We start from the raw sequence: 9982 nt of genomic DNA, 5'->3' as shown, positions 1-9982 counted from the left end.
TTGACAAAATTAATTTGTATATACATAAAAAGAAAGATAATATTCAGCATTTGTATACAGAGATTTATTCACTTAGATTTTGTATATTGAAGAAATAAGGGCAAAGTATCACCAAAGTGGGATGCTCAATAAATAAATGCTTCAAACTGGTCAATAACATTCTTTAGGTAATAAACACAGACATAGATTAGAAATAGTTTCAACAATTTCTTTAGCTGGAATCCAGTACTCTTTTTTGATAAATTTTACTACTTTTCACGTTTGATTTCATTATACCAGCAAGAAACACACACCCTGTTTTTTCCACCAAAACAAAACAAGAAAAATCCTACCTTCCATTAAGACTCTGCCATTCCAATCATTTAAAAAAGAATCTCATTAGATGTGTAACGGAGTTTATACTGAGTTTGACTAAACTTTGTAACTCGGTTGCAGCTCAGTTGCAGGAAGAACAGAGAAAGAATGTGTCCTCAAAAATATGCTTAACCATTTCCTTCTATACAACTCAATCTCCAGAAATCAGATGACTGAACTAAGAAGAAAATCATCTTTCATTTAGTGAGTAATGTATTTTGAACACTTATGGCTTGCTAAAAGAGAGCTAAAAATGTGACTTAGTGTTTCAGAAGACAACAGCAGACAGAAGATCCAAATGTAAGTTATTATTTCTTTGTTTTAAAGAAAACTTCCTTGTTTCAGGTGGCCTGGCTTATTGATTTTGAAAGGTCAGTGGTACAATCAGAGAGACTTTATGATAAATGTGAAGGTCTGAAACAAATGACTAATTTCCTATCATTCATGATTGTATTAGCTCCTGGTTTACTGACATTTGGGTGGCCATTTGGGGAAGAATCCTTTACTGTTTCTCATTGAATTACGGTAGTAGAAATCCTCTAACATCACCATTGGCTCTGCTCTCAGAAGATACTGAGAATGGGTTAATGTAGGGTTTTTTTTTTAAAAAGACAGAAGTCACAAATTTAATCCTGCTCATAACCGTGCACGTAATCAACCCTTCTGAGACAGACGAACTTGGAGGACGGGAGAGTTTCTCTTGGCTCTTGAAAATTCATGCCCAAAATCACAATTCCTAAAAATATTTCTATTCTAAATGTATAAACAGAGAGTGGGAAAGAAAGAAGAAGAAAAGAAAAAGAACCCTGGCAAATACATGAATACACAAATGCAGGGAAACACCAGGAAATTGTGCTAGATGTAGACAAGGGAACAGAAGGGAGGTCCAAGCAACAATATGAACCTGGAGGACAGAAGGTAGAGGGAAAACCAAGGCGTGCTACTCAGCTGTTTTGCACTGCTCTGCCAATGCAAAGCATCTGTAAACGCAGCTTAACTGGCCAATTCACTCTGGCTCCCTCACAATTCTCCAGATTGACATGAGGCTGCTAAGGTACATGTTCAAATATGTCCATAAATAATTAAATGATTAACACAAAGAAAACCTAAGTTTGATGCTTCTTTTTCAACTCACTGTGAGATAGCACAGGGTAAAATTTTCTTAAAGTTTCCTGTGGAGACCTCATCCACAGGAAAAAAAAAAAGTGCTAAAAAAATAAAACAAAAACCTGAACTTTGTCCTGTAGTGATACAAATAGAGAAGAATCAATATTTTAAAAAATCATTACATTGTGATGACAAGCATATTCTGTGAAGCCCAGAAGTGCAGGTGAGGGCATGGACTCCTGGTTTCCTAGAACACAGCATTGGATAGAAAAAAAAAAAATATCTGAATTTTATCCCCTTTTCTTCAGCTGTCAACTCCAGAAACTCCTCCTGACATCTGAGAGGCATGGTTCTTACTAAATCCTGCATCTTTGGTTAAAGTTTTTATACTATTGGAAAAAGTCTCTTTCCTCATAGAAGCATTTTCCTCATTGAAAAGTGCTCTGAGGTACAGTTTTTACCCTCTACTACTATTTAATAATTTGGAGACACTACATAAAATCTCTTCCAGTGCTCCTCCTTCTTGCCTTTGAAGTTCCAGGAAAAACAAAATAGTACAGTCTTATTCATCACTCAGATTTGAAGAACTAGCTTTGCTAAATGCAATAGTCAGATCTGTTGTATCAAAGATACCTTTCCAAACTCACTTTTCCAAGGAGTGCTATGCAATCTTAAATCTTTTTTTGCTATTACCATTTGCTACAGCAGTCCCCCCACTGCCAGACCAGGCAAGTCTTGTCACACATGAAAGATTTTAAGAATGAACTGCAGTGGACCTGAATGGGCCCTTGCTACACTGCACACTTGTTTGCCACATTGTTGTGCCTTACCCTCCTCTGCTCCATGAGTCCAGAGATCTTCGCGCAAACAAGTTGGGGGGTGAGGGGGATTGGTGGGGATAAAAGAAAAAGATATCTGTCTATAAAAAAGGATGGCTTGCAGATTAAAGAAGCCCTAATCCCTGTCTTCAGCCAAAAAAGTCAGCAGCAAGCACTGCCTGGTAGGAAGGCATGATGCCCATTATCCTTACTCAGAGAAACAGAGAATCCTGCACCTTTCCAATGGCAGCTCTCCAGCTCCAGCCCTCCATCCACAGCAGAGTTAGCAACAGTAAAGACTCTGCCTGCTAAAATGATTGTAAGCGCTAACTCAGCTCGCTAACATTAAACATCTCACCTGCAATCAGATACAGCGAGCTGAAGCCTTCAAATAGAACTATGAAAACACTTTTCTAGATTCATTGATTCCTCTTCATTCAGGAGTGTAGGCCTAAAACCAGATAACTACTTGACGTTAAAATAAAAGCTTCAGCTATCGAGTTGAACCCTTTACTATGCTGATACTGGGACATGACTGTAATTTCTTTTGTGAATTTGCCAATTCTTCTCCATTCCGTTTGGATTGTTATAGGATCCAAATGGAATATTATCTGATATTATCAACTGGAGAAACTTGCGGCTTTTCAGGGTATTGTACTGTAGGGAATCAGGAAGAGATTTAAGGAAGAACTTACAAAAAACCTCTCCTGTATCAATGAATTCATTTCCAATATAGACATGATTTTCTTTAACCAATTTATGTCCACAGTTTGTACTTCTCTGGGAGATGTGATGTAAGTAAAATCTTAGGATAAAAACCACATTCAAAAAATCTGTCTGCAATTCTCTTTAAAGATTTTATCTAATCATAAAATATTTTTATTTTAAAAATACAAAAATATTATTTCCAAAAAAGTATTATTTTTCAGAAATATTCTACTTCTTGACAAAAGAAAGAAGTCTGATTTTTTTTTAACAAATGAATAAAAAGCTTTGTTCATTTTAATGACATTTCTTGTCAAAGATAAATTCTCATGGACAGTTCTCAAGTCTACCTAAAAAACTACTATAAAACTACTGCTACCTAAAAACTATAAGTGTTCCATTGGAATGCTTGTTATCCGCCTACCTTCGCTGAACTTCAGATCTGAAATTCCAGTTTAAGTCAGAAGCTGCCCTTTACTTCCACTAACAGTTACGCACTGTATCTGGTTAAAGTCTAAAAATGTGGAAACAAAGATTAACAGTTTGCATTTGGTATTCTACACTGATGCATTTTTTTCCTTCTCCCCCACTTCTATTGCAAATGTTTTTATAATCTTAAAATCCACCAACATTTCTGCAAACTCAGACAGATATCTGAAAATCTAGGACTGTTTTTTCTGCTGCATGCCTCTTCACCATGGTTCTAGTGTTGGCGTTATAATTGTTTATTTATATAGAAAGATATTTTTTAAACTATTGGTCAGTATATTATGTAAATACAATATGAACCAAAACACTTGCATAAAACAAATATGTGCAATATATCACTGTTTTGAAAAGTGTCATTGGAAACGGTTGGAAGTAGCATCAGATGTTTTCAGAGCTCTCTCACATCTGCCCCTGGAAACATTTACACTACAGTCTGGAAAATACAAAGCACAGATTGGGTCAACAGCAGACAATCTGGATGAACAACATGTTTGTTTTTATTGTTTGACTGGTCTTTTGCAAAGGTGCTTGTGCAATATCTTCATGCGTTCAAATAAACTGAAAATATAGCAAGAGTATACATAGCCGGATCACTAGATCCAGTTCCAAGAAAAACATTTTAGAAGGTTCAACACACCTACTAAGACAGGAACAAATGTCAGTGTTTACCAGGTGTCTCTGTCTGGCGTGAAGGAGTGCTTCTTAAAGGTGCTAATGTTTTAACCATAAATTTGCTATAAACCTAAACAATGTTTTCTTATGTCTGAAGTTGTTCTCAGTCCTTGCATGCATGAGCAAGATTTGAGGGGAATCTGAATACTGAATATCATGGATTTTATGCCATTCTTTTAAAAGACTCTCATTATCTTTACAACCAATAAGGTATAAAAGGGGTTGATATGCTCAACATATTGTGGCCAAGATGAAAATTAGCATTTCAAATGGCTGGAGCTATTGTACTCTTAAGTATGCCTGTTTAACCCATCATTCAAGCAAGGGAAATAAAACAGATGAAGGGCTTCAGCAATTTTTTCATCAGAGTCGATTCCAAAGATGGTGTCTGCTGTAACTAAGATCTGGATGTCCCTTTAGCCAGTGTAGCAACCATGCTTTGGGAAGCCACAATGCCATCCTCGGCTGTGGATATGAGATAAGGACGCTGACTAATAAGAACAGTTCTAGGACAAGCACAAATGAGATTACTTTAAGAAGACCCTAGGTGTGCCAAAACCTAGGCTGACTTTTTTGTCTTGAGCTGTCACAGCTGGGAAGGCTTAAGCATGTCTATCACGTAGTTTTAAAAGGAGGTTGCAGAACAAGATTTTCAAGGACAAAGTGTCAGTGAAATGACACGAGGGTTGGACTTGCAGAAAGAGCCCAAAGAACTAAACCTATTAAAAAACTGGCACATTACAAATTTGCACTCTGTTCAGCAATTTGGCAGAATCCATTTATAACAGATTTCATGTTGGGGATCGAGTCCAAAAACGGCTCCTCCCCTAATTATGAACTGAATCCCCCCCTCCCCCCCCGCCCTGTTTCTCTTTCTTTATGCAAAAATAAATGTAATAAACCAACGTGAAATAAAATAAAAACTCTTTGTTTTGACTAGCAAAGAAACACAAAGGAAAATGAAGGGCAGGGGTGTGAGCCTCCCCATCAGGATACGTTACCAACTGGAAAATTTGGAGAGAAGCAGGAACATGGGATTTGAGGCACCAAGCTGGTGAAATCTGAGTATGTCATAAAGGTTAAGCGCAGTCTCCGAAGGGGAGCCAGGCATCCCATGCAAGAGTAGTCCTGCTGGTTGATGGCCAGCTAGCATTGGCATTGGTGCTGTGGCAGATGCTCATTTAAACTTCCACCCTAAAACTTGCTGGAAGAAAAGTTACAGCAGTAGGTGGGGGAAGATGGGAAGAGTGAAATGGGAAAAAATAGTAGAAGGACCGGAGACCGAAATAAACTGGCTACTGTACAAATGCATTTGAATTGTCAATGCGTAGCTAATGGTTCTTGGTCCCAACTGTCCCTTTGGCTGCCATCATTTTTATCTTTGGGTCATTATAGCATAATACATCTAACAGTTACAAACTTTCCTGGTAGTACTTTTATAGCAAATTGAATTACAATTTTGCAACTATGGTCATACTTTAACTGAATTGTTATTCTATTACACTGGAAAGTGGAAAAAAGGTATTTGATAGGGTGCACTCCCTGTCACTTCATCCTGAAAATAGTTTACCTGAAAAAAGGTCTATCCGAAGTCCAGTTATGAAACTGGCTGACTTTGTATGTCAGAAGGTTCTTGATTGCCATGCCAAAAAGTGAATTTGATTTTACATATACCTGTGCCATTAGAGTTTGATGTGAGGTTTGAAACTAAGTGCACTGACTTTGGAGAGTTCCTTAATGCAGATAAATTGCAGCAGCAGCTTAGGCTGAGCTGCAAAAATGTGACCCAAATGGTCAGCACAATTTTCAAGAGAGTCTATGCAAAGTGGGAACTCTAGTTCAGGATTTTTCAGGCATTTTCCATTGACATTTCTTGCCTGAATTTTTCCCACATGAAATAATGTTTTAACTTACATGAGACTTTTTTCCCAGAAGTATATATGTTTTTTATATTTATTTAATTTTGTCATTTATTTCATATTGAATGCTAGATGCGCAGATTGAAATCTAGCAAGAAAAGGGAATATGAGGCATTGCAACAAGGAATCCTTGGAGAACTAGCATAGCATTCTCATATTGAAAGATATATTGGAATATTTGTAATTATGCAGAACGTACAACCATACTACTATGATATAGTGATATTAGATCATAGATATTAGTTGTAAAATATTACACATAAATAAGTATGCATACTGATAAACATATATAACTAAAATAAAAATGTATCCCAAAAGAAATTTTTTGCGCTTACTATTCAAACAGGACTCCATTGGTTGCATTTTCAAATGGCATTTATTTGTGCTGAGCTTTTCTAAAACCTAATGTACAACATGGTAACATGGTTTTTTTACTGAACTGCAAACTACTACTACATGCGGTAGCCTATTACTAACCTCTCCAAATTTTTTGTTAGGTTGCACACAGTAATGGCTTACAGAGTTCCTACCTTCCTGTTCATTTTCATGTGATACCAACAGAAGTATCTGAGGCCTGAATAACAGGTTTGAACAAACCATACTGCTTGTACACATTTTCTATTTATTCCAGACCATTTCAGTGATCCAGTTAACTGTGAAACATCACAAATATTTGTGCCCGGAAAACTAAGTGGGAAGTGAAGTTCTAGAAAGATATGTGGGAGAGCTGTAGGAAGAAGAGGACTAAGATCTGCTGCCATCAGCAGTGATTGATGCTGAGGAAGAGCCAGATGGAGACTGATTTTGGGCCTCTTGTCCAGCACCCACCTCGCAGTGAGGCTGCAGGCAGAAAAACTCTGATATTTCTTAGCTGGTTTAGGAAGCCTGCAATGGTGCATAGGTGAGTCAATCAAAATCATCTCCAGCCCCATCAGTGCAATGCTGGTTCCCTGTTATTGTGATGACAATTAATGATGGATGTTGTTCTCTATTGATCATTTTAGTATGAAATTCCCAGCTACTTGGGAGTGCACACTGCTGGGTTTAGGTAAGGTATTCACCATCATTCCCACTGCTCTATGTGACCTTGGATTAACTAATCTAGTTAGTTTACAGGGTCATACATCTTAGTGGAACGAAAGGTTTCTGATAGTTTCATAATGCAAATGAAAAAGCTGTTGATTTCTGAAGCCAAGAGCTAACAAGTGCTACTAGTGACTGAGTCAGGTTTGTTGTAATCTTTACTTTGAAGATACACTGGAGTTCTCAAAGGTTAATGAACCACTTGTGGTAGAGCTTTCCTTCAGACTTTAACTCTGTTTTATTCTTGATAGAACCATTAACTTCTACACTAACCTTTCTACTTGTTACTATTACACACATTCTGCCCACTAAAGCTTTCTATTGATTTTTGCCAGTGAGCTTTTATAAAATGTAGGTTTAAATACATGGGGTTTGTGGTTCTGTTAGTATTGGGTGGTATACAGACAGACAATGATTAATTCGTAGGTTTTAATTTATTTTAGATATATTTTACAGTCACTTTGGCAACACCATTGTCCTTAGGTTTTGTTTCTTGAGTCGTTTGCTCTCATTATCCCAGATGATATCTTTTTAATTGCCATAGTTTCCAGTTAAGAAAGTAAAATTTACAAGATATGACGAATAGTGTTAGCAAAATAGGTTGAGATACTGGAAATTCTTCCAATCCTTCCAAATTTAGGATCTAATCTATGAAGAATGGTGCCACTGGGGCAGAGGACCAACAGTTCTTGCCATCTGGAATCTAGCCATCTGTTAGAAAATCCTATATACTCCTTTTAACATTTTAATCGCCTACCTCATCACTTTGTTTGTGAGGTTTTCATATCAAGATTCCAAAGACACATAAATGTTTTCCTTGGTAACACAACCCATGGCGAATGAATTAGAAAAAACTTTAGGACCAATTTTAATTTTTAGGGGTTTAAAAATTATTATAATTTTATTGCATTTTTCCCTTTTTATTTTCAAGATTTTTAAATACAATCTATATAGCTGGTCATACTCCTCCATTTCCTTCATTTAATGGTTTATAACTATTTTATCTCTACTTGAAACACTGAAGCACTACAGCCATAAATATTTGGTGAATAAAATGTTGGTTTCATCCAACACTTTGAGTCAAAGATGACTTTTCTGGTATTTCTGTATTTCTGGTTGTATTTTCCAAATAGAAAATCATGCGCTAATCGGTGCCAATTCATCATGCAAGCAAACAAAAAAATTTCCTTTGCTAGAAAAATAAATCAGAGGATAAAATGTTTCTGGGATTTTTTTGATGACTATTTTTTTAACCTCACTGTAGGCAGCTAGAGAAAGCAGACCGCAGGTAAAGTGTATTAGGCTGGTTGGAACCCTTGTGCTTTGCAAAATTATTTGTAGCTGTTCTCCATGGGGATTTTACATCAAGGCAGCTATTTCAACACCATTGTTTTTACAATGGATGGCAATAAAAGCTTGGATATTTCTTTGTTTCATTAGGAAAAAAACACATATACCCAGTCCTGGGACCTGAGTATGTTACTGCAATGAAGATGCTTGGAAATTACTTTCCATTTTAAAAATTAATAATAAAAGAATTCTTTGCATTATGGGTCAAATTTCTATCTGTGTATTCAGGCTCGGCTCTGTTGATTTGATTGCTCTATACATTTCAGAAATCATTGTAGCTTTGAACGAGTATTATTTTCAATAAGACATTATTCATGTCTGCCCTTGAATTAGGCTTTGAGAGATTTGTACTAATATTTTCCATTATGTTGGTCAACAGGGTGGCATTCTGTAAGTTTCACTTTGATATTCAGATTCAAATATTCACAACAAAAATATGAATGTCTCATGATTGCAGCTGTGCAAATAGCAAGGGATTACACCAACTTTGAAGTTGGATTCTATTCTTATTCTTTTCATTATTCATTTCCCTGTGAACAGTAATGGCAGAAATTTGGGGAACTTTCTTGAATTGATAGACAATAATGCATATTCACATCTGAACTACTTACTATGGTAAATATCCCCTCCGCAACAGTATATGTATAAAAATAGCCCTGCCCTAAAGTCTCAGGACAAATGCCTGCCACTAATATGCATTTAATAATTTGAAATGGGTAAATGGGTAGCATTACCTCAATGCATTTTTAGACTGCTTAATGCAGCCATAGCTACATTCAGCACAGAAACAGAAGCTATACAAGTATCTCACCAAATTCTTCAGAAGTAGTATTGCATGCATTATTCTGTGGTATCAATGTAGCAAGAGAAAATTAAATGTAAACATTTGTAGTAAGCAGCAAAAAAGTCTAGCATTCAGCAATTTAGGTCATGATCCCTCAGTCAGAAGGAAATAAGAAGTCTTAAAAAATCTGGTGTTTGTGAGCTTTGCCAGAATATGAGAGTGGATGGATAATTGAGGGAAAAAAAAAAAAAAAAAGGTTAATGTATCCTAATTAAATTACCTGAGCCTTACTTATCTTTTTCTAAAAAAAAGTCTCAGTATTTTCTTCATTCAGTCATTCTACAATGGGTATTGCATCACATCAAGGATTAAATATAGGGGAAGAAAATGACCCTATTGGCTTGAAAAGTAAATTCAGAAATAATGCTTTAAGTGTGTAATGGCAGTCCAGAGGCAAGAATTTGTCAATAGATAGTATTTGCTGGGTAATTTTGAGTAGGAAACACAATCTTAAAATCTATGTCATTTACAAGCAAGCCATGAACAAAGAAGAGTTAAATCAATTGAATTAATTCATTAGTAACAGAAATAGTTCTGCTTTCCCTAAACTAGCCTAAGTTAGCTCAAAAATAAGACCACATTTACTTAAAGGCTTAGGAACCACAGTGTAACTTTTCAGCAAATTAGAGTAGAGTCTGAAG

The sequence above is a fragment of the Charadrius vociferus genome, unplaced genomic scaffold, assembly GCF_000708025.1.
Source record: "Charadrius vociferus isolate BGI_N301 unplaced genomic scaffold, ASM70802v2 scaffold90, whole genome shotgun sequence".
Lineage (NCBI taxonomy): Eukaryota > Metazoa > Chordata > Aves > Charadriiformes > Charadriidae > Charadrius > Charadrius vociferus.
This window is presented reverse-complemented; position numbering follows the sequence as displayed.